The 23,211-nt window shown below is 34.7% G+C and overlaps 1 pseudogene; it reads left to right on the top strand.

Annotated features, from left to right (window-relative positions):
- The first annotated feature begins 19 nt into the window (after nt 1–19).
- Nucleotides 20–20,747, top strand: LOC136033979 (probable leucine--tRNA ligase, mitochondrial; annotated as a pseudogene).
- The last annotated feature ends 2,464 nt before the right edge of the window (nt 20,748–23,211 follow it).

Raw genomic sequence — 23,211 nt, 5'->3', positions numbered from 1 at the left:
TAATTCCTCTGTCAAAGTAGCTTAAGTTCCTTTATCACTTTTATCATCTAGAGATAAACAATCCATTTTAAAATTGGACTTTCAAGACAGCTCAAGCTGGTTGAAAAAGTGAAGATAGCCCTCAAATTTAGTAATCTCCAATCATCCCCTTGTGAATCTATCTCAGCCACTATCAATGGTCAGGTTCATGCTACCATGACGGGGTAACAGCACAATGTAAAGGTTAGCCAAGTATTGATCAAGTGTTTGCTTGAATTGTCTAAGGATATGTTTATATTATCAAGTTTTAGATATGAAATTTCTAAAATAGGCCTATTTTTTGTGTAATTTGTTCTTCATTTTCTTCAAAAGAAATAGTGACTCAAGGCTTAGTCACTAACCCATTGCCACATTTTATTTTAAAATTTAGAATAGAATATAGCCAAGAAATAATCACTCCATTTTATTAAGTATTCAATGCTGGTGTAATGGTGCATGTTAGATACACCTGTAGTGCCAGGAAATAATGTGGTAAAATTCTAGTTAATTGACTTCTTGCTATCTCAGAAAGGGTTTAGGTTAGGAGAATGAAACTTTCAGGGATTAGTCTATAGACTAAAGTATGTTATGGGAAGGTATTTTGAAGCAAATACCTCCACTTCTTCTCCCTCTAGAGGGCCCTGACCTTTGATGACCTTTATAAATATCTGCTACTCCTTCTCCCTCTAGAGAGTCCTGAAATTTTCCTTCATGACAGATCTATACCTATTAAAATTTTGACAAAACAACATTTTACCTGAATTTTCAGTTACTAGTTACTTTTTCTCTGCCTTTAATTCTGAAAATCCAATTCCTGTTGAGTAGAATTTTGAGCCACATCAATGTTTTTTCTTTCAAAATTTTGGAAATATAGCCTATTTGCATATCTTTGAAACTATTTTTAAAGGTCAACAAAAGTCAGGGCCCTCTAGAGGGAGAAGGAGTACAGGTAGATGCTTCAAAATAACTTCCCAGGACATGCTTTAGTCTGCAGATTCATCCCTGAAAGTTTCATTTTCCTAACTTAAACCCTTTCTGAGATAGCAAAAAGTCAATTAACTAGAATTTTATCCATTTTTCTATAAATAATAATCATGCCTCTATCAAATTCTTAAAACAAATTTAAATAAAAGATGCCCTTTGGCTTTGCTTCCAGGCATCAATACACTTTTTCCCTGTGTTAGGTATTATTTTACCTTGATTAGCACTATGGAGCAAAATACAAGGTCCATGCTGGATTTTTTCTGCTCTTTGTCAATGATGGTAATTGGCATGTCACTGTGTTATGGGCCCAGTGATGTTGTATTAGTTGGCAGCTAAGAGGAATGGATTGTCCCATTTATGTTTGTTGGATGTAAATAAATCCACAGGGCCAGATGGCCTCCACCCCTGTCTCTTGCATGGGTGCAGAACAGAAATAGTATACCCACTCTCAAAACTCATTAGACTATCTCTTGATAGCTCAAAGCTTCCTGCTGAGTGGAAAGTGGCATATATTACCCCCATTCACAAAAAGGGAAGGAAAGATTCTGTGGAAAATTACTGGCCTATTAGTATTACCTCTGTTGTTGTTGTTATGCTTCTTGAACGTATTGTCAACAAAGCAGTTATTGACCATCTTGATTGGAATCATCTTCTTAACAGCTCTCAACATGGTTTCCAATGCAACAGATCAGTTGACACTAATCTGCTTGAGTCATATGACTATATTACAAAACTACTGGAGTTGGGAATCCCTGTTGACATGATCCTCCTTGATTTTTCAAAAGCATTCAACAAAGGTTGTCATAGGAGACCTGAGCTTAAGCTACAATCTATTGGTTTGGAGGAAAAAAAATTCTTAAATGGATTCTGGATTTCTTGAGGAATTGGGTTCAGCATATAAGACTGTTTGATGCAGATGGCAATCCTATTCTATCCTCCTCTCAAAATGTTATCAGTGGGGTTCCACAGGGTAGTGTTCTTGGCCCCACCATGTTCAATAATTTCATAAATGATGCTCCTCTAGTACTTAAAAGCAGGATGACGATTATGCTGATATGCTGATGATTCCAAGGTAATTGGTCCAGCTAGCACTCTTGAAGATACTTCCCAACTTCAAAATGACCTTGATCTCCTTAGTGTGTGGGCGAAATCTTGGCTACTCACTTTCAATGTGTCAAAATGTCATGTTTTACACTTTGGGCACAAGGATATCAATACAACTTACTCTCTTTATGGTCAGTTCCTTTCTCCAGTATTGGGAGAACGTGACCTAGGAGTAATTGTTGACAATGATCTTAAATTTAGCACTCATGCAAAGAAGGCAGCAGCATCAGCTAGCTCATCACTAGGGCTCATAAAAAGAACAATTTCCTCCCATTCTCCTAAAATTTTGAGCCTTTTGTATAAAGGACTTGTTCAGCCAAGGCTTGAGACAGGCATGGTCCTTGCACCCCCCTTTTTCAAAAAAGATGCTAAAATTCTTGAAGATGTCCAGAGAAGAGCTACTAAGATGGTGAGTGGACTGCATGAGCTCCCTTACCCTACAAGGCTATGCAAGCTGAAACTCCCAACTCTGGTTTATAGAAGAAGACGGGGTGATGTCATTCTGGTTCATAAACTTATTAATACAAAGGCAGTTCCTGGTCTTCTTCCTCTGGCGTTTCAGGATTCTCGTACAAGGGGACATAACTTGAAGTTATCCAGGCATTTCTCCTCAAAGCGGCAATGCGCCCATTTTCTTACCAACCGTGGTGCCAACCTCTGGAACAAATTACTGCCAGATACCATTGCTGCCCAAACCACAGACAGCTTTAAGAACCATCTTGACAACGAATGGTCAAAAAAAGAATGGAAGTATAACTGGGAAGCACTTGAATCGGAATCAGCAACATCAAACCACTAGTCAAGTGTATGTATTCAACTATGTCTCATGTGTTATCAACTCTGGAGTTTCTACAAGGAAAAATCCTTATATTGCTCCAAGCTGTAATTTAAGGTAAGGTAGAAATTTTTTTTAAGATAGGTTTTTAGTTTCTGGGTTTTGGCTATTGACAAACATTTTCTTTAAGAAATAAATACATAAAATATAAAGAATGTTTATTTGTGCCCTGATCTAGATTGTAAAGGTTCTCTAATTACATATTAATTATCATATTGGTTTCTTTTTCTTGTTATTCCTTGTAGCTACATCTTGTTTAAACCAAATTCACTCAGTTTTTCCTTGGCAGGCTGATTTCTTTTTAGGATTCAATTGATCATTGATATATGAATGTTCTTACACCCATTTTGTTATGCAGAACATTCATTGTCTGTTCAGAAATTGATTTTTTAATGAATTCTTCTCTTTGTTTGTATCATATCTTAAAATTTAATCATAATAATTTTTTACCTTGTGATGATGGTGTGACAATGTATGTCTGTGTGTGTAGGGTGGGGAGGGGTCGGAGATCAGACATGGTTGTTTGGGAAGAATAAAAAAATATGCTTTGCCCTTGCACAAATTCTTTTCTTTCAAGATTTTCTGACTTAGGTTTGCTTCTTGTGTGAGAAAAATTATACTATTACTAACAAATCACAAATCCTTCATCCATAGAATGCACCTTAGCTGTCTCTACCTTGTTCTCATTATAGCCCCAGAAAGCAGGATTGAACAATGTTTTTCATTCAGCTTACTATTTGAGGTATGGCCAGTAAGTTGGCTGCCCAAAATAATCTGGAGGTAATTTCTACAGAAAACATCTAGCAGATTTATCTCAATTTTTTGGAATGCCAGGGCTTTGGAACCATACTTCACCAAAATCATAACATGTTACAATACACTATCATAGAAACATTATACTCAAGGTTTAAAATCCAGTGCAGGCCAAGGAACTATATATATATATATATATATATATATATATATATATATATATATATATATATGTGTCGAGTGACATCACTGTCGGCATATGACGTCTGAATTATTTCATCACATACCAATTCAAAAACGAATGTATTCAAGCCAAAGTAGCTCAGTTATATAACTACCTGTGTTGGCGCAGTGGGTTTGACCTTAGCGTGGTAATACGTGACCCAGAGATCGAACCATGCTGCAAGAATGCACTACAGGGTCGACGCAGGGACCTTAGTAGTCGAGAAGCGTCGTTAATCCAATACAAATACAGTAGCTCAGTTGGTAAAGCGTTATGTTCCAGGTTCTAGGTCCGAGAGGTTCCAAGTTCGAACCTTTTTTAGTTTTTTTCTTCTTTTGTATTACTGCTAAAGCCAAGGGTCGAGCCTGGAACCTGTCGGACCTAGAACCAGGAACATAAAGCTTTATCAACTCAGCTACTTCAGCTTGAATACATTCGTATTCGAATTGGTTTATGATGAAATAATTCAGACGTCATATGCGGACAAACACGACGTCAGTTGACAGACAGACACACAAACAAACAACTTAGTCTATATATATATATAAATAAGTTGTCTGTGTGTGTGTGTGTGTCTGTTGACTGACGTCATGTTTTCGACTGACAAAATTAAAGACCGGGACATCAGGACACAAATGACGACCGGGACACAGGGAATGGTCGATTTGCAATCACCATCAACAAAGCTCAAGGGCAATCATTAGAATCATGAGGTATAGATCTGAATACGGATTGTTTTCCCATGGACCATTATATGTTGCATGTTCAAGAGTCGGTAAACCTGACAATCTATTTATATGCACAGACAATGGGACAGCGAAGAATGTTGTATATTCGCAAGTTTTACGTAGTTAAAAACATATGTATATATATATATATATATATATATATATATATATATATATATATATATATATATATATATATATATATATAATATATTTATATATATTAATACTAACGTCATAATGTGGGGAAAACTAATAATGTTATAAAAAAACTTTTTAAAGCAGCCTAGCCTCCTTACTTCAACAAAGTTCAACCATGATGCTCAGTGACTGAACAAAGTTCAGTGTTGTGCTGAAGATTGGACTTGGATATAGTGCTGAAATATCCAATTTATTGGAAAAAAAATATCCTATTGTGTCTACTTTGTGTTTGTTTGATATGGAAAGGCAGTGTGGTCCTATGAATTCTTTTGTCTGTTGTCTCTTATGGGATTGGCATGGTAATTCGTCTGTATGCATGTGGCTAAATAGCCTTCTGAGAAAATTCATCACTATTCTGAAAGGTGTGAAACGAGACTCTGTGCTTAGTCCAACTGTTTTCAATAATGTCATCTGAACTATTACTAAAAATATTCCTCAATCCCTAATTGAGACCTGTATTGATGTCAGTCAACTTTGTTATGCAGACAATATCCGTCTATTATCAAATGATCTCCTAGTTCTCCAAAATACAGCTAATTCAATTTGCTCTTGTCTCAATGAGATTGGGCTTCAAGTTGCCTCCTCTAAGAGTAACCTTCTTATCTATGATTTGTCTTAACAACCTCCCATCTCTTTCAGTGTTGACCCAGAAACTATTTCTGTATTTTCTTCTCTGAATTATTTAGGTCTTCTGTTTGGATTAAATCTTAGAACTACTAAAACACTTCTTATCTCAGCGGTAATCCTCATTATATCCCAGATAAAAACGCCACTTTTTAATTTTTTATATTGAAGGATAAACTGGGAATACAATCAGCTTTGGTTGATTAAGACTACATGAAATAAGGTACTCTTTTGGGAATAGTTAGAGCTTGGCTCCCCTTGTGATCTATATTTCAAAAATCATCACTGCAACTCAACTATTTGACAACAACTCCACTAATTGTTGAAATTTTAAGAAGTTCTACAGTGGAATCGACTGTTAGCTCTTTACATAACTCAAACACAAAATATGACATAGAATGTATTCTCACCAAGATATCTCTCCCATTCAATATAAAATTTTGCTAGACAAACTTAACAGTGTTTCGGGAACCAACAAATAATCATAAAATATAATCCAGTTTTTGTTAAAAATGTAAAAAAATGTCTTGTTGGGCCCTCAATCAGAAACGTCTTACCCATATTTTTGACTGATTCTCACAATCTGTGTTGATCAATGGCATGAAATCAAAATTACCGTAGAGCTGGAGGCCCACATTTGAAAAAAATTGTTTATTCCAAAAATAAATCTCTACCATCATCTATTGTAGGGTAGTTCCTGACATTTTTCAAGATATTCAGTAATTGGCAAATGAAGATAGCCACATGAACCAAGTCAAAAGCTCTTAAGAGGTCAACTAAGACAAGGTCTATGGAGACGTTTTACTTTTTGCCTACTTAAAGATTGCATGTACCAACTGTAATGGGTGTTGGACGTCTGGCTTACAACTTGTGTTGATTGATAGTGTGACATCAAAATTACCGTAAATAGCCGGAAGCACACATTTGGAATAATTTTTGCATCTAATTTTTGTTTGTTATATGTTTTAACATTGCTCATTACTTTTGTAACGGACAAAAAGTTAGCTTTAAAAAGCACTCTGTTCTAGGGAAAAAAAATCCTAGGCATATGACCAAGTCTTGCTTGTCTTTACAATCAAGGTTTTTCACTTCCCTGTATATATGTGCTTTGAAAGGGCCTTGTGGGACTCTTTTTCTATTCTTATTACTTTTCCATTGTGTTAAAAATTTCTCACCTTCTTTTCCACTCTTAGTAAAATTTTGACCAACAATGCACATAACCTCGTCTCCTACTTTTGGATTGTTCATAATATTTTGTCAGGCTTCAGTTGAGTTTTCCCAAACTTCTGAACCATTGGACATAAACAAATCATATTCGAACGTAAACACGTTTTTAAGGCCAGTTGCTAGGCTACCAGACCAGTCTTTTTATACCTGGTTTAATTTAAACGGCTCTGTTTAAATCTGAGATTATTTAAAAAGAAGTAAACAATCAAATAAAACAATTCTATTTCTATGCAAATTCAGTTTCCAGTATCTACGATTGAAGCTAGGCAAGGCTATAATCAACCATTTCTCTTCTGAAAAGTCTGAAAGTCTCTTCTGGAGAAGGAAAATACAACGTAAACATTCACTGACTTCTTCTTTTTCAGCAGGTGGTGGCTTTTCAGTCGAGACTATTCAGCCCTTTTCCTTTTGACTCACTCTGTGAAATGGATAGAGCTTCGGAGTTGGTTTATCTTGTTTCTGCTCAGATTTCTTGCAGTGAATCTTTTGATACTTGGAGTTGAATTATGAGAGAATATATATTGAGTTCTGTGCTCTGTGTGCAAGTATGGTCAGCAAGACTGTTGCTGACCAGATGGTCAGCAAGGCTGTTGGTAGAATTTTGTGGTGTTTGAAGCATTCTAGCATTTTACATTGCAGGGTATACTCTGCAGATGTCAGCATATTACATTCAAATAGGCAATGATCGATTGTTTCATTTTTAAGATTACATGACCTGCAAAGGGGGGAAGAGGGGACTTCGCCACTGGAATTAGGGAGCTGATGTGGAAACGCCTTAAAAATTTGGCCCATTTGAACCTGACCAAATTCTATGATAAATTTTGGAAAGGTGCTTACTAAGGAAAAGTGATAGGGTTGGATTCTTAATATTTATTTGTACTTCTGTATGTCTCCAGCGGTAAATATCTCTAATGGGGATTGGTCTCCCACTTGGGTGGTCAATATTTAAAGCAATTCAAGACCGGAATATAATTGGCTCTTTACAGAAAACAAAATATCGTTTTAAATGTTTTCACTTTTTTACTTTGATAAATAAATAATTATCAAAACTTGAAGGAATAAATATCGGTATATTTCAATTAAACTGACAATCCACGGTCGTTTGTTTTTTTGTTGTTATTTTTTTTTTTTTTTTTTTTTTTTTTTTTTTTTTTTTTTTTTTTTTTTTTTTTTTTTTTTTTTTTCAGTAAAGCGCAAATTATGTTCTGGCCTTATCAGCCCAACTCATGTTCATTTTTGCTCGTTTTGAGTTTGACTCCGCTATTTATTGTAATTTCTATTCGTTTTCAGTTCCATTTATTAATTGATAGGGATTTGTGGTAGTTTTACGCTTGGAAGATTATTCGACTTTATTTCTGCTCATTCCTTGGTTTAATGGAGTTCTTTACTTTTCCTTGAAAAATTTGTTTTGTCTAAAAAGTTTTCTAAATTAATTCATCTATTATCAACATGTGTTTTAATCATTTGAAATGAAAGTAAATAGCGTTAGAACGATAATATCTGGAATCTTTTTACTTAGCCTTTACTGGAGGTCTTTATAATCAATGGCTAACCTAAAATAAATAAAATGTTTTAAGTGGTAAACTGCAATTAGCTCTTCTTACTAAGGAATAAGTTTCATACATTATAAGCTAATTCAACTCGAAGGTTTTACGATCTCTGGTGATCAGGAATTCCTATGTTGTTCCAAGGATTTTTTTGGGAGTCTAATAGCAAGAATTTAAGAAAACCAATTGAATCATTCCGTCCGCTGTGCCTGGTTAAGGGGGGTGGGGCTAAAATGATAAATGGCGCATTTTGGAATTGTCAGAGTCGATTTTAATTTAGATTCTAGGCCGGGATCTGAGGAAAAAAAAATTCTAACTCTAGTTCGTATATGCAGGAATACAATTCTTTCTATTTTTAGGCTAATCCTGGATATTTGTCAGGAATACCCACGATATCATAGATTGCTCGGTCAATATTCATAAAGAAAAGTTTGAAGAGAGAAATTTATTTGCTATCCAAGTAGTAATGACCATGACTAGGATGGTCAATATGACGCCTATTGTTAGGATGACCGACCCGAATGCTCTATGGTCTCCAGGGATCTTAGATGGCTCGGTTGCTCTCATTTTATATTTCACAACAGTTGGCTAAAGTTTCTTATCTAGTTTTATATTGTAAGTCGATTCATTTCATTATCATTAACCTTCTAAAGAGTGCTTTAGCCATTCAAAAGGAGACACCACTGGACTGGGACCATCAGTCCCCTTAACGCAACACTTGGTAACTATACTTGTTCAGCTGTGTGGCGTTTCGTCGAACTGACATATATTTTTTAAAGGTTTTCTTTTGGATAAAAAAAAAAAAATGGAACTGTTCTCATGGTTGAAAAAAGCCAAACAACTTGTTTGAATTATTAAAAACTGAAAAGGTGATATTATTTAATTCGACTTGTGTTTACTTTTTACAAAAGCAAAACAATACGATTTTCTGTCGAACAAATATTATTAAAACAACAAATCCAAACAAAGTTTATGCTCCCTGTGAAATCTTTGTCTCATCTTTCTGCATGAGCAAGTCATCTGACCAGGAGCTATGCTAAACAACATAGGTCCATCAGTTTGGAATTCGTTGCCAGATTCGACTCATCAGGCTGAATGTTAATTACAAATTAAAAATCGTATAAAAAGGTTTTCTTTTTTGAAATATTTATAATATTAAAGGTTCGAGAAAAAGTTTTTCTCTGATACAATGATTTCTTTTTTTTTATCATTTGCTTTGCATCTATTTCGTCTAGATTTTTGAATGTTTTCATTTTTTCTTTCTTTTCCTTTTTTATTATTATTGTTGTTTGCCCTCTTTTTTGAATTGGTATGACAGATTGGCATGAATGATATCCAAGTGCTTGCTTTTTATGCACTCTGCTTTAGAGGGCACTGAATTTTCTTATGCTAATAACATTGTTGGAATAAAAAAAATGAAAAGCATATACTCTAGTTCATAAGTGTACGACTCAATCTTTTTCAATGCAATCAACGCAATCTTTTTCTCATCTTTCTACTCTCCTACTGGTTAATATATCAACGAAAGACGGCAGTTTCTTTTCATTATTTCATAGCTTATATAGTGGTCTGCCATACATCTGCCAAACAATATTTTTAAGTTAATTCTACGTAGTTTTTTAGACGGAAAATACGTGAAATATTCGTTGACTGTTGTTGAAAAGAGGACAATTTTCCTATTTCTTAAGCAAATTTGTATCCTTTTCCAATAAAAAATTTAAGTAATATCATAGATAACTTCGAAGATCGCACTGCCTTTCTATGACGAAAATATAACAGTTCAATATAGGGACGAAATCTTTTAATTTAGAGTGAAACAATTTTTTTTTTTTTTTTTTTTTTTTTTTTTTTTTATACTGGATATTTCGAACGCATATACAGTGTCCATCATCAGTTTTACTGCTGATGATGGACACTTAACTTAAAAATTTTTTATTTATCTATTTATTAAACTTCAGACCAACTAGGGCCACTTACAAAAAAAAAAAAAAAAAAAAAACAGAACAAACACCAATAAATCAATAACACACAAAAAAAAATCAGCAAAAAAAACAACAAAAAAACAGTTCATTCAAATAACAATGGTACATTTAAACATGTCAAAATTGTTGTGTGTTAATCATACTTGACCAAGTCAGCCAAAGTGGCAGAGAGAGATAAAAAAGCGGCTCAGAAAGCACCAAAATGAGGGGATTATCCGAAGCAAGTATCCTTGTCTGGATGGAAAGAGAAGATTTTCTATGCAGCTCAGGAATAGATGGGAGGCCACCTCCAACAAACATTCCAGATGCACTACAATTCAAAGGAAGATTAAGAAACCACCGTCAAGAATTGTTATAAAGAAATTGTTTTACTGTTAATTAAAAGGTTTCATCCCTATTTTGAACTGATATATTTTAGTAATATCATAATTCTGGCCCGGTGAATTAATAGACCCGAGAGTAAATAATTCGCTAATATAAGGATCTACGCCTTTTGGTGTAGGTTATAGCTGAAGGTTTGTCGCAAAATCATTTATTTTAGAATCAACATATAACCTTAAGAAAATGCCCAGTTTTTTATATATATATATATATATATATATATATATATATATATATATATATATATATATATATATATATGTATATATATATATATATATATATATATATATATATATATATATATATATATATATATATATATATATATATATATATATATATATATATATATATATATATATATATATATATATATATATATATATATATTGAACGTATATGGTCTGGTCTCGAAGAGGGTCAAAGGATAATGATTATTGTTTCGTTAATAAAACTGGTCTATTGACTTACTCTTCAGTTTAAAGACATTTCAAAAAGCAAAAAACCCAGAAATATAAAACTTGCCTGAAATTTCATACTATGTTCTGTTTTGTAGGTGGACTCAATTCATTTTCATTAAGATACTAGAGAGTGGATTAGCGTACCGAAAGGAAGCACCAGTGAACTGGGATCCCATTGACCAGACAGTACTGACAGATGAGCAGGTCAATGAAAATGGATGCTCGTGGTGATCTGGTGCCAAAGTGGAAAAACGTCGACTAAATCAGTGGTTTATCAGAACGTCAGGTTTTGCTCCACAATTATTGGACGGCCTATCTGAAGTGAATAAAGACGACTGGAAAGATATTATAAAAATGCAGAAAAACTGGATTGGAAAATGTAATGGCCATAGTTTTACTTATAATTTAATTTTAGACGGAAAAATTATAGATACTCTTCAGATTTGGACAGATAGAGCTGAGCTCTTGGCTGATTCTAAGTTTGTTGGTATCAGGTCAGCAGAATTTTTAAGTAGTGACTGTGATTTGACAAATTTGAGAGCAAAAAATCCAGTAAATGGTGAGTTGTTACATGTGTTTGTGACTGAAAAAATATTGTATCCTATTGGTAGTGATATGATTGTTGGTATACCTTCTGACCAAAACATAAAGAAACCCGAGAGCTGTCGCCATCTACTAAGTGTGTATGAATTGTGTCAGGAAATGAATATCTCAACCTCGTATGAGTTGCTTTCTAAAGAAGAGGCAATGGCTAAAAAGAAAGTTATTGTGGAGAAACTGTTGAGTGAAGGGCGGGGAGGCTACTTAAATTCTTCCCGGCTTAGGGATTGGTTAATTTCTCGCCAAAGGTATTGGAGAACGCCCATTCCCGCTAATCAATGTGGTGTATTACCTGTTCCAGCTGAACACCTGCCAGTAGTGTTACCTGATTTATCAGGGTTTTCTTAAAAAAGGTCACTCAGCTTTAAAAGACTGTGCCGAGTGGCTAAATACAAAGTGCCACAATTGTTGCGGCCCAGCTGTACGGGAAACAAACACTATGGACACGTTTGTTGATTCCTCTTGGTATTTTATTCATTACCTATACCCCAAAAATAATAGAGAAATAGCTGATGAAACTCTTACTGACTTGTCACTACCCATAGACCTTTATATTGGCGGGAAAGAACATGCAATGCTGCACCCTTTTATGCACGGTTTATTTACCATTATTTACATAGTATTGGCTTAGTGCCAACAAGATAGCCATTTACGAGGCTATTAACTCAAGCTATGGTTAAAGGAAAAACATATAGAGTACAAGAGACAGGCAAATATTTAACTCCGGATGAGGTAGTTTTTGACAGAGAGGACGCCGTGGAAAAGGACACTGGAGAGCCTGTTATTGCGACTTGGGAAAAGATGAGTAAATCGAAGTTTAATGGGGTTGAACCGGAAGAAATTTTCGACAAATATGGTATTGATGCGTCAAGGCTGCTAATTTTGGCGAACGTACCTCCTCGTGGGGATAGAAACTGGTCAGATGAGACCATTCCTGGTGTTACGAACTGGCAAAACAGAATATGGACTGTTTTGACAAGCTTTAGAAAGGTTAGAATGATCAGCTTTTTCCTTTTTTTTTCTGCTCTGTTTTGATCAAATAAGAGCAAACACTGCCACTGCACCCTTGCCCCACTTACTATACATAAAGTATAAAATATTTTATGTCAACTTGTGAAGGAGAGCGAGGAAGAAAAGAGGAAGCAAAATTTAATGTTTACTTAGATTTACTTAGTGTTATTTGTGTTTTACTTGTGTTTCCTTAGTGTTTACTATTAAGTGTTTACTTAGAAAATTACTTAGCTGTGTACATTCTGCAATGTACACAGCAAAGTATTAAGTCTAGGCTGTGAGATTACAAAGTTGTGTTATGATATTATTTTGTACAGGCTAGATTCTTATCTCACTTATTAAAATTTACCATCTTAAAGTCAGTTGATTAAAAAGCTGCAAGTTAATGCAACTTGGGAAAATATGAAAAAATCGAAGTTTGATGGCATTGAGCCAAAAGGAATTTCTGACAAATGTTGTGTTGATACGTCAAGATTGTTTCTTTTGGTGAAATACCATCGTTTGGGGATTGAAACTGGTCAAACGAAGTTATTTTCGGACATATGAACTGGCAGAATAAAATGCCTCAGAAAGTTTAGAATGATTATTTTGTGTCTTCTTTTCATATAGTGAGATTCAATATAACCTATACTGCTATTATTTAAATAAAGAAAAAATTAAAGTTTAAGTGAAAGACTAAAGTTAAATACTTGTAAAAAGTCTTAATTATAAAATATTTTTTAGCACCAGTTCAATCGAAAGTGCTAGTTTTCGAGTTATATCAAAGAATATGGACAACTTATAAGAGTGAAACATGGCTCTAGTGTCGGAAAAAACCACTATCGCCATCTACCTTTGGTGTTTCTTAGCATTTTTTTTTTTCACTGAAAAAGTTCAAGAATCGCCAAATTCTAGATGACGTTGCTGTTTTTGTCATCATTAGTGTCAGTTTCCACTTTTATAAGCTGCCCATACTCTTTGAGCTAAATATCATGCATCACTTGACAAATAAGCAATGCTTAGCAAAGCCATTTCTAACGTATTCTTTCCTAAGTGTTTCTCATTGAGACAATCAGACTCGGTGCATGGATGTTTTCGCCCATACTATATAGGGTTAGAGTAAATACGCTGCTGCTACTAGCAACTCACTGCAGCACATAGCCACCTAAGGTCAGCACGGCGCAAAGTTGTGTCATTTCTGTCTTCGATATTTTAAAAAATATTATAATAATTAATAATCGATAAAAATTAATGAATAAAAACGAAAAACTAGTTAAAGATTGTTCTGTGAGATTTCTGGGCTTTGACTAAAAGTATGCGAAAGTTATAGGGAGTATTTGTCTATTGAGAAAAAAAAAGAATATTGATAACCAGAAAAAGCATATAGCTAGTGCTACAAGTTTTTTTGCTAAACCATAAAGCTAATTTTAGGTTTTGTGGTCTGAACTGTTTGTGCATTAAACATATAGAAAAGATTTTCTCGGGTAAATTTGTGGTTGTCACGGATGTTTAATTTTTGTAGGAAAAAAATGTAATGGGAAACAAAATAATTGGAACAATAATATTAAAAAAAAATATATATGAAAAATAAACCAGAAGGATAGTAGTCTGAAACAGTAACACTATGGTCAGAAAAGAAGAAAAGGGGCTTTACGAAAAACAATTCATGTTTTTTTTTTTTTTTTTTGGCCTTTACTTTCATTCGAAGAACTTTTTTCTCTAAAACTTGAAAATCTGCTACTTGCTACTTGAAAATCTGTATCAAACAATACAGTACAAATTTCATAATCTCTCTAAGAATTTGTTTTGATTTTGTTTCTCCCAATCAATAACCTAAATTTCAGAAAGGAATATGGAAGCTTACGACTTTCCACCCAATAATGTACCGAGTGCTTGAACCCTTGCGGATTCACTACAGAACTTAAATAGTTGTCTTTACATTAGTGCTATACGGTACTATCTTTACAATTTAATAAGGCTGGTATATAGGCTCTGGTGTAAGCGCCTCTATTCATTGTTTCATTTTTCCTTAAGAATCGACAAAATAGAAATACAAAATATCAATGTACATACATTTGTACCCTGTAAATTATCTCATGTGTAATAAACTATATATCTGGCATATAAAATCAGGAGTGTTGCCAGGAGATTTTTCGTGGGGGGGGGGGGACAACATGTATCAGGAGCAAATGGTAGGATTTTATATGTTCCTCTTTTGAAACAATTGAAATTGTCTTCTTGTTTAAAAATTATCTATGCATAGGCCTACAGATTAAGCCTTTATGCTAAGAGATTCTTATAAAACTATGACGACATTTATTATCTAGCATATGAAAATGAAGTTCTTTTTTAAAAATTTATTTTAAATATTTTTTGTTAATTACAAAAGCACTTAGATGTGGCAAATTCGGTTGGCCAACCAGACGGTTGGCCAAAAAGGACAATCTTCGGTAATCTGTCATCCTTTATCCGTAGAACGTGGCCTAGCCATCTCAACCTTTCTTTCATTATAGCCCTAGAAAGCGGGATTGAACCACACTTTTGGTACAACGTAATCTAAAAATTGCCAAATATCCTTTTATGGGGGAGGAAGAGGGAGAATGCTCTAGTTTTAGTCCCAGAGACCCCCTTCTTTCATTTATAAGCTTAAAAAAGATCTTAATATATAAAGGGATCAAATACTGACCTCCATCTTATTAATGTATATAAAAATTGATTTTTTTCTCAAGTTCTGCATTTTAACTCTCATCCAGTCTCATGGAATTCTATTCTTACTCTCACTCTTCATATACCCTAGTTTGTATGTTGCTTAAGATGTTCATTTCTCTTTTTTATTCTTTTCGTTTTTGTTTTGGGTTCGGTGTGCGACGGCTGTGGCGGAAGTAGGACTATACGTGGCTCTAGATATGAAGGGTGTAAGAAGTGGTCCTCGAGATTTACACTAGGCTCTGGAAAGTGGCCAATCCATTGCTGTGTTTTAATTAAAAAGGCAACTAGAACTTTAATTTTTCACGAATCTTTTTATTAGTTAAGGATATACGTAACTTATAAAATAGCTTGCGTAAAGAACTTTTTATTCTCATGTTTTTATTATATATATGAGAGGGTTTATTTTTTATTTTTTTTTTTAATAATGCTAGTAAATCCTGCGCTCCCTTCACGGAAATTTTCTTCCCCCATGAAAAATTCCTCGATGGAAAGTTCCCCCAGCATATCGTGCTCTTCTCAACCCCTCCCCCCCAACCAAAAAAATCCTTCTGAAAACGCCTGTACACTATCCAATAACCATTACTATATGTAAGCACTGGTCAAAGTTTGTAACTTGTAGCCCCTCCCATGGGGACTGTGGGGGAGTAAGTCGTCCCCAAAGACATAGTTATAAGGTTTTTCGACTACGCTGAATAAAATGCCTATCTCAGAATTTTGATCCGTTGACTTTGGGAAAATAATTAGCGTGGGAGGGGGCCTAGGTGCCCTCCAATTTTTTGGGTCACTTAAAAAGGGCACTAGAACTTTTCATTTCCGTTAGAATGAGCCCTCTCGCAACATTCTAGGACAACTGGGTTGATACGATCACCTCTGGGAAAAAACAACAACAAAAAAAAAAAAAAAAAAAATAAACACGCATCCGTGATCTGCCTTCTGGCAAAAAATAAAAAAATTCCACATTTTTGTAGATAGGAGCTTGAAACTTTACAGTAGGATTTTCTGATGCGCTGAATCTGATGGTGTAATTTTCGTTAAGATTCTATGACTTTTAGGGGGTGTTTCCCCCTATTTTCTAAAATAAGGCAAATTTTCTCATGCTCGTAACTTTTGATGGGTAAGACTAAACTTTATTAAACTTATATATTTAAAATCAGCATTAAAATGCAATTCTTTTGATGTAGCTATTGGTATCAAAATTCAACTTTTTAGAGTTTTGTTACTATTGAGCCGGGTCGCTCCTTACTACAGTTTGTTACCACGAATTGTTTGATAAATTCAAACTATCTTGTGTTGATTTTCAGTAGCTTTATTTTCTTCTTTAATGTTTGAGCCATACGAAACTCTGGATTGTTTTTAACTAAACTATTATGAATATTATTGAACTATAACCTTTTCCATCTCTGTTTGTGCGATTCTTTGTATCAACAATTTTTTTAATCTATGATTTCAATAGAACTTGTTAAAACCTCAAGACAATTGTAATTATTTTCACTCTCTTGGTTACCTTAACTCGTTACTTGTATATCTGTATTTATTACTTCTATATTTCACTCGTTATTTCTGTATTTTCATTTCATCTTGTTTGTAAACTAGCGGCTCATAGCACAGTGCATATTATTTGTCACTTGAAATTTTGCATGCTGACTAGGTCTGTTTAGCGTAGACACTAATATCCCGAATCTTTGCCTTCGGCCGGGAATGCAACGCGGGGTTGGGGGCAAATCATCTGACGCTTACCGTGTTAAATCTCCCTCCTTCAGATTTCTCCAGATATCCATTTGAAGCTGGGTTGACACTTGACTGAGCTTAAAAAGTCACACTTCTGACCCCATTCCAAACCAAATAACCAGCGACACAGGGACTCAAACTCGCTCCTCACAGATTAAGGATTTCAAGCCTCGGCCGACGTGGCGGTGGACGGCTAGGGCATGTTCTTTTATCATGATCCGATAAAAGCTGTTTCCGCACCACACTAAATAAGAAGTTTTCTTTCCCCCCCCCCCTCCCCAGCAAGGTTTCCCTGAAATTTTCAACTCGATCTCCTCAGCGATTAAGCAAAACATTGGTAGGTTTACCGAACCTGTCACTTCGGAAATCCTCGTTTACGGAAATAAAGATTTCTCTTGACTCACCAAATTCTGTATCCGTCTGCGCGTGCATTTTAATATAATATCGATTTTTTATTCCAGAAGTACTTCTTTTTACCCCAAAATTAAATATTCTTAATTTTTGTGTCTATTCGGGACATAAAACGTCAAGTTTGCGGATGTAGTCCATATCACTCTTTGATAAGTCTTGTTGATCACACTCTTCACCGACTGGCCTAGAGGTTACCTGGTTTTACGTCTTTCCTGTTTATAAAAATAAACATGTCTCTTATATCGGACTGTTTCTCGAGTTTAAGAACATAACTAGATACAATATAGGATGGAAAGGTATTGTGATCTATGAAAATAGTGATTTGTGATCTTGTCTCCAGAGTGTCGGCTAGAAGCACTGATTTCATATTATGAGTAACTTTTAACCTAATTGAGCAATCATAATAGAGGATGTCGTACCAAATTTTTGTCTGATTACCTGCTTTATTGTCTGAAATTGTCTTATAAACATTAAAAAATAATCCGGTACTCGTATGATATAGCCCCTACCTAATATTCTTCTAATATGTTTTTCTCTGACGCTCAATTCTAATGAAATATATCTAAGTATGATAAAAATATAATACTTTAGAAACAAATGTGGGCTGTATATTTGCACATTGGGGGGGGGGGGATAAAGTACAGCGGGTCTGCATGCCTAATGTTTTAGGTACGATTATTCTGCATATTAGGAAGTAAGAAATGTTTTCTAACTTCACACCGTCCAAACACTTTAACCACCACCAACCCTCCCTCCCTTAATGTGCAAATATATAGCACAAACTATATATTTTCCATCTATTCTGTCACTTCTCTTTTTCTAGTCTCATGCTAAGCGGAAAGGAGCTAACGAAAAAAAAAACGGTTCTATAACGCGTTGATGAATGAACAACTTGAGCGGTAGGGGGTGTATCATACGAGTACCAATAATCCAATTTGACAGTATTTTGACAATTCTGTAGATGAACTTATGCTAATAACTTTTGATGTTACTACTGTTACTTTGAACAACCCATCACAGTACGGAGCTGCCCAAGGCCAACACGGGAAAAAGAACAGAAAAATCTTGAAAATTAATTCAAATGAAACATGTCATATAAAAATGATCAATATAAAACTGCAAGAAATTAGCAAAATATAGCATACAAAAATAGCGTGTTAAAAAAAAGAGAGGGGGATTTTTAGTTATTTAACGTTTCAATTATATAAGGAAAAAATATTTTTTTTTATTTTTTTTTTTTTTTACAAAAATCAATGTGTTAAAAAAGGGGTATTTTAGTTGAAGCAGAACAAGGAACGTTAGTTCAAAGGGGAAGTGACGGGGGAAAGGCATTTCGTTGGGGATATACAAACCACTATTTGTGAAACATAAGCAAATTTTTGTTCCCCTTTCATCAAGGGTAGCCAGATTGACTTTATAAGAAAGAGAGATTAAAGAACTAGAGAGATTAAGGAAGAGAGATAAGTAAAGAACTTTTCATTTACTAAAGTTAATTCTTGGACGCTTCTTTTACCAATATTGATTAACACCATTCTTGTTAGATGCCTGGAAGTGGGCTATTACTTGCTCACGTATTGTTGTGTTTTCCTCGGTTAAGTGGTATTTATTCAGGCAATGTATCTATAGATAATACATATCGATTGTAGATGGGAATATATTTCTTCTCTGCCGAGGCTTTCTATTTCAAGGCGTTAGGTATGCATATATTTACGTTTATAGTAAATTAATGAGGAAACAAGAGAGCTTATGGTGTGAATAACCCTAGAGAGTTTTGGTCGGTAGTGAAATGTTCAATCCAGAATAAGCACGGGAATAAAAGGGGATGTGCCACCAGTTGAGACGTGGCCAGATTATTTTGAAAATAGGGAGTCAGAATATATCAGGGCGAATGAGCTGAATGGGTCAGAGGATACAGAGTTAGGTCTAGGGATGGCAACATGTCGTCTAAGACAGAATGATTACGATTTAATTAGGCCTGTATTTCAACAAGAAATTTGGGAACAGTTAAAAAAGATGAATGGTAATTCGTGTCCGGGAACAGATGGCATATCTACAAAGGCCCTGCGGCTAGGAAGGACAGCTTTGATACCTATGTTGGCCGCAATTTTCTCGTTTGTAGTGGAGAAAGCTTGTTGGCCTTGCTAATTGGACAGTTCGGTCCCCTATACAAGGCCGTATGTGGGGGGGGGGGTAGGGGTTTGAATCCCCGAAATGTTTGTCTGGCTCGCGAAAAAAAAGTATCAAAAATGAATATAAAAAATTTTTTGATGCGTTTCTTAGTCTTTTTTTTAAACACCCCTGAAAAAAGTTCTTTTGTCCCCCCCCCCGAACAAAATACTGGATGCGGCACTGCCCCTATATTATAGAAAAATTATCAAAATATTCACCTAATTTACTGCTTGTTATTTGTTTTATGTTCACTTTTCTCCTCCTTTGTATTATGCTTTTAGGGACCCTTTTTTAACTTACTAGTATTATTTGGTTTAAATTTTCTTTTACATGATATAGCCCTATATGTGTATACATGTTTTTAATTTTTATTGATCTGTTTTTTTTTTCTTTTTTTTACTTAAGGGATCTAATGACCATGGTCATCGAATGGAAGTTTCCCATCGATTAGAAAAAGAGGGAGTACTGTTCTATATTTTCGTGTTAAAAATTGTGCTTTCATTTTGTTCCTTTATTTTTGTGACGCACTTTTGTAAGTCAATCGCATTATTCCTTATGTGTGGATTAACAAATAACACCGTTTTTTAAAAACCTGATTAATTGGGAAATGGTACAAAAGGAATTGGTTTCATAAGATGAACAAATTCCATTCGAAACCAAGTTATTTCTTTCATATGAAATTTGTAGCCAGTAAAAATAAGTAAAAGCTTTCGAGTCACAATATTTTTTACCAGTTAACTCTGTTTTTTCTCTGCGGTTCGACGCTATTGAATCACTATACACATGGAATTCCAAAAAAATTTCTCCGAATAAAAAACATTTACAAGTTTTTTGTTTTTTTTTAGATTGATGGTGTTAAAAAGGGTCATTTTCATATTGGTTGTGTAGAGCCGTCATCGTTGACTCCAGATTTTGTATTCGCTAAAGCAGACAGACAAAAGAGTTTCGAAATTTTGGAAAAATGCCAAAATAGTTTCGTATGAAATTTCAGAAACCTTCTCAGGTGGTATAACTTTTGCAATAAACACAGATAAGTCAGAGAATACGTAAAATAAATATACATTTCTTATTTTTGTTATAATTTAGATTATTGTAGGATTGGAAGTAGCCGTCGCTTGAGTTTTTGTTGTTTGTGGAGCATAGCTTAGATACCAATTTACAGTAATGAAAACTCGATTTAGAGAAAACTCGAGAGTTGCTTTAGAGAAAAAAGTCGAGAAAACTCGAGAGGTGCCGATTCCGCTTCCTCTTACAGGTCTCTTCGCACTAGGCTTTTGTGGGGGGTTGAGATGCTTGCGACTTCGGAGTCACGGGTATTTTTTTTTTTGCAAGACACTCCATGCATAACCATTCGCCGGAATGGTCCTTTAGTCCGATTTGGTCGCATTTATTAACGCCCGCGTGGTACCAACGGCCGCATCCTGACACGCATTGGACAGAATTTGTGGTTACCAGCAGTCGACACTTGGGACAATAGTTTTTTGGTTTTGACATATCACAATAGTTGCTTTGGGACTCGAGTCAAGCAGTGGCAACACTGAAGGAAAGAAAGAATTACTCAATTTTAGTTTAAGTAAGGCACATAAGCAATCTTGAATGCAATTAAATAACACCTCAGTCACTTAGATGTTTTCACAATTAATAATTAGTTGTCTAATAATTCAAGTTCTGATTATAGAAATATTTTCAGTAAAAGTCCATAGGGAGATCAAATAACTAAATAATCCAAGTTCAATTAAGAGAAGTCCATAGGGAATCACGATTGAGTCTTACTGTATAATGATATTATATCCAGATTGTATCCAATACAGGCGTTACAACATGCATCGCATTTCTATAAATAAGATTACCATTTTCCCTTGCGTTGTTATCCACATTTGCGAATCATTTCAAATAATGTTTGTATCCAATATTGAAACAACCATTAAATTCCATTAAATTGTAACGAATTTTAGACGTAGTTTTAGCAACTGTATCGTGTTTTGTCTCGTGACTATGGGGAGTCAAGTTCAAATTTTGAAGAAAATTTTCTTAAGGAAGAGGATAAGGGGACTTCAAATTATACTCCGGGATGGGAGGAGGGGGGTAAATATTCTTACCTGGCCCTTATAATAAACAATTTTTTCAGACTAAGATGTATATGGTTATGTTTCAGTTTTATTCATACTTCCCACCCGACAAGCTTTGCTGCTAGCAGAGAAATAAAATCATTCGAGTTTTGGAACTAGATTGTTGATTAAAGGGTATATATGGTGCTATAACTTCCAAGTCTCGTTACAAGACCAGTCATAATTTTCGTAAAAAATTCTCAAATGAGGTCGTCAGTATGATCCGTACTGAATTGCAGAACGTCTGTAACTTAATAAACGTCGGAGCACCGCTATTTCAAATCAGCGTTCTAATATTCTACACGTAATGGAACACTTTTTATAACTACAGCAGATCCCTGGGCGTGCTTGATAATATATTATCTCGTAAGATTTGAGCTATAATTCAAGTTTTATAAACTTATAAGATATTTCTTAGTTCTAATTTTTTTAAAGAAGTAAATTGGTGGGGATTTCTAACCCCCACTATAGGACTAAAGGACATTGGATACTTAAGATAATTGGACTTCAATGAACTACCATGGGATTTGACAAAAATAAATAAAAAACACTTACGCCCTTAAAAATGAATCCAAACCGGCTCCTCCTTCATTTGGAACTCCTGTGCTTGAAATCATACCCCCAACCAAATTATTATTACACAAGTACCTAGACAACTTAGATATTTGCCTGAAATGACTCGTTAAATTCAGTATTGTAAATACTGCCAAAAGGTTTCCAATGGAAGCTTCTACTCTTGGGAAAGGCGATGTTAATGAAGCGGGGTGAACAGATTTTCAAGCCGTTTAATGTATTTAAAAAAAAGATTGTCGAGGCTTGTTGAAAAATTCCCGGGGGCCTCCAACTACCCTTCTTGCTGTACGAAGGGATGATTTCACACAATGCTCTGAAATTATGAAAACTATTCGAATTTCCAAAATGTTTATTTCTTGCTAAAATTGTCTAATTTAGGACACTCTTGCTGGTTAATCGCAAATTCAGGATATAAATTCTACACCCTTGGGACCACGACAATATATACTTATCCAACCGTAGTACCTTAAGGCAAATTTACCTTAAGGCAGCTTATCTGATATGCCAGATGATATGCCAGACTTGCATTGGCCTTAGGCCTTCCGTTAGTGAAATTATTCGCATCAAAAGGCTAAGATATACAATAGCCAGCCAGTACCAAACTTTCAAAAAAAACTTAAAATTCCAGATTTATATTTAAGAAAAAAACACTGTTGCAATGCGACGAATGCGGGGGATTGATTTCCTTAACTTGAATGTCTAATTATCTTCAATAAAAAAAAACCACTGAATTATTATTAAGGTTGGAATAAGGCATAAATTTGAGATTTTAAGCCCCCTTTTGGGTCAGTAGAGGTTGAACTTCAGGAAGTCGAAAAATATTATAATCATTCTTAGGAAAAATGACCGTAA

This window comes from Artemia franciscana, chromosome 12 (assembly GCF_032884065.1).
Source record: "Artemia franciscana chromosome 12, ASM3288406v1, whole genome shotgun sequence".
NCBI lineage: Eukaryota > Metazoa > Arthropoda > Branchiopoda > Anostraca > Artemiidae > Artemia > Artemia franciscana.
Note: the sequence above shows the minus strand (reverse complement) of the source record. Positions and strands in the feature narration are given on the sequence as shown.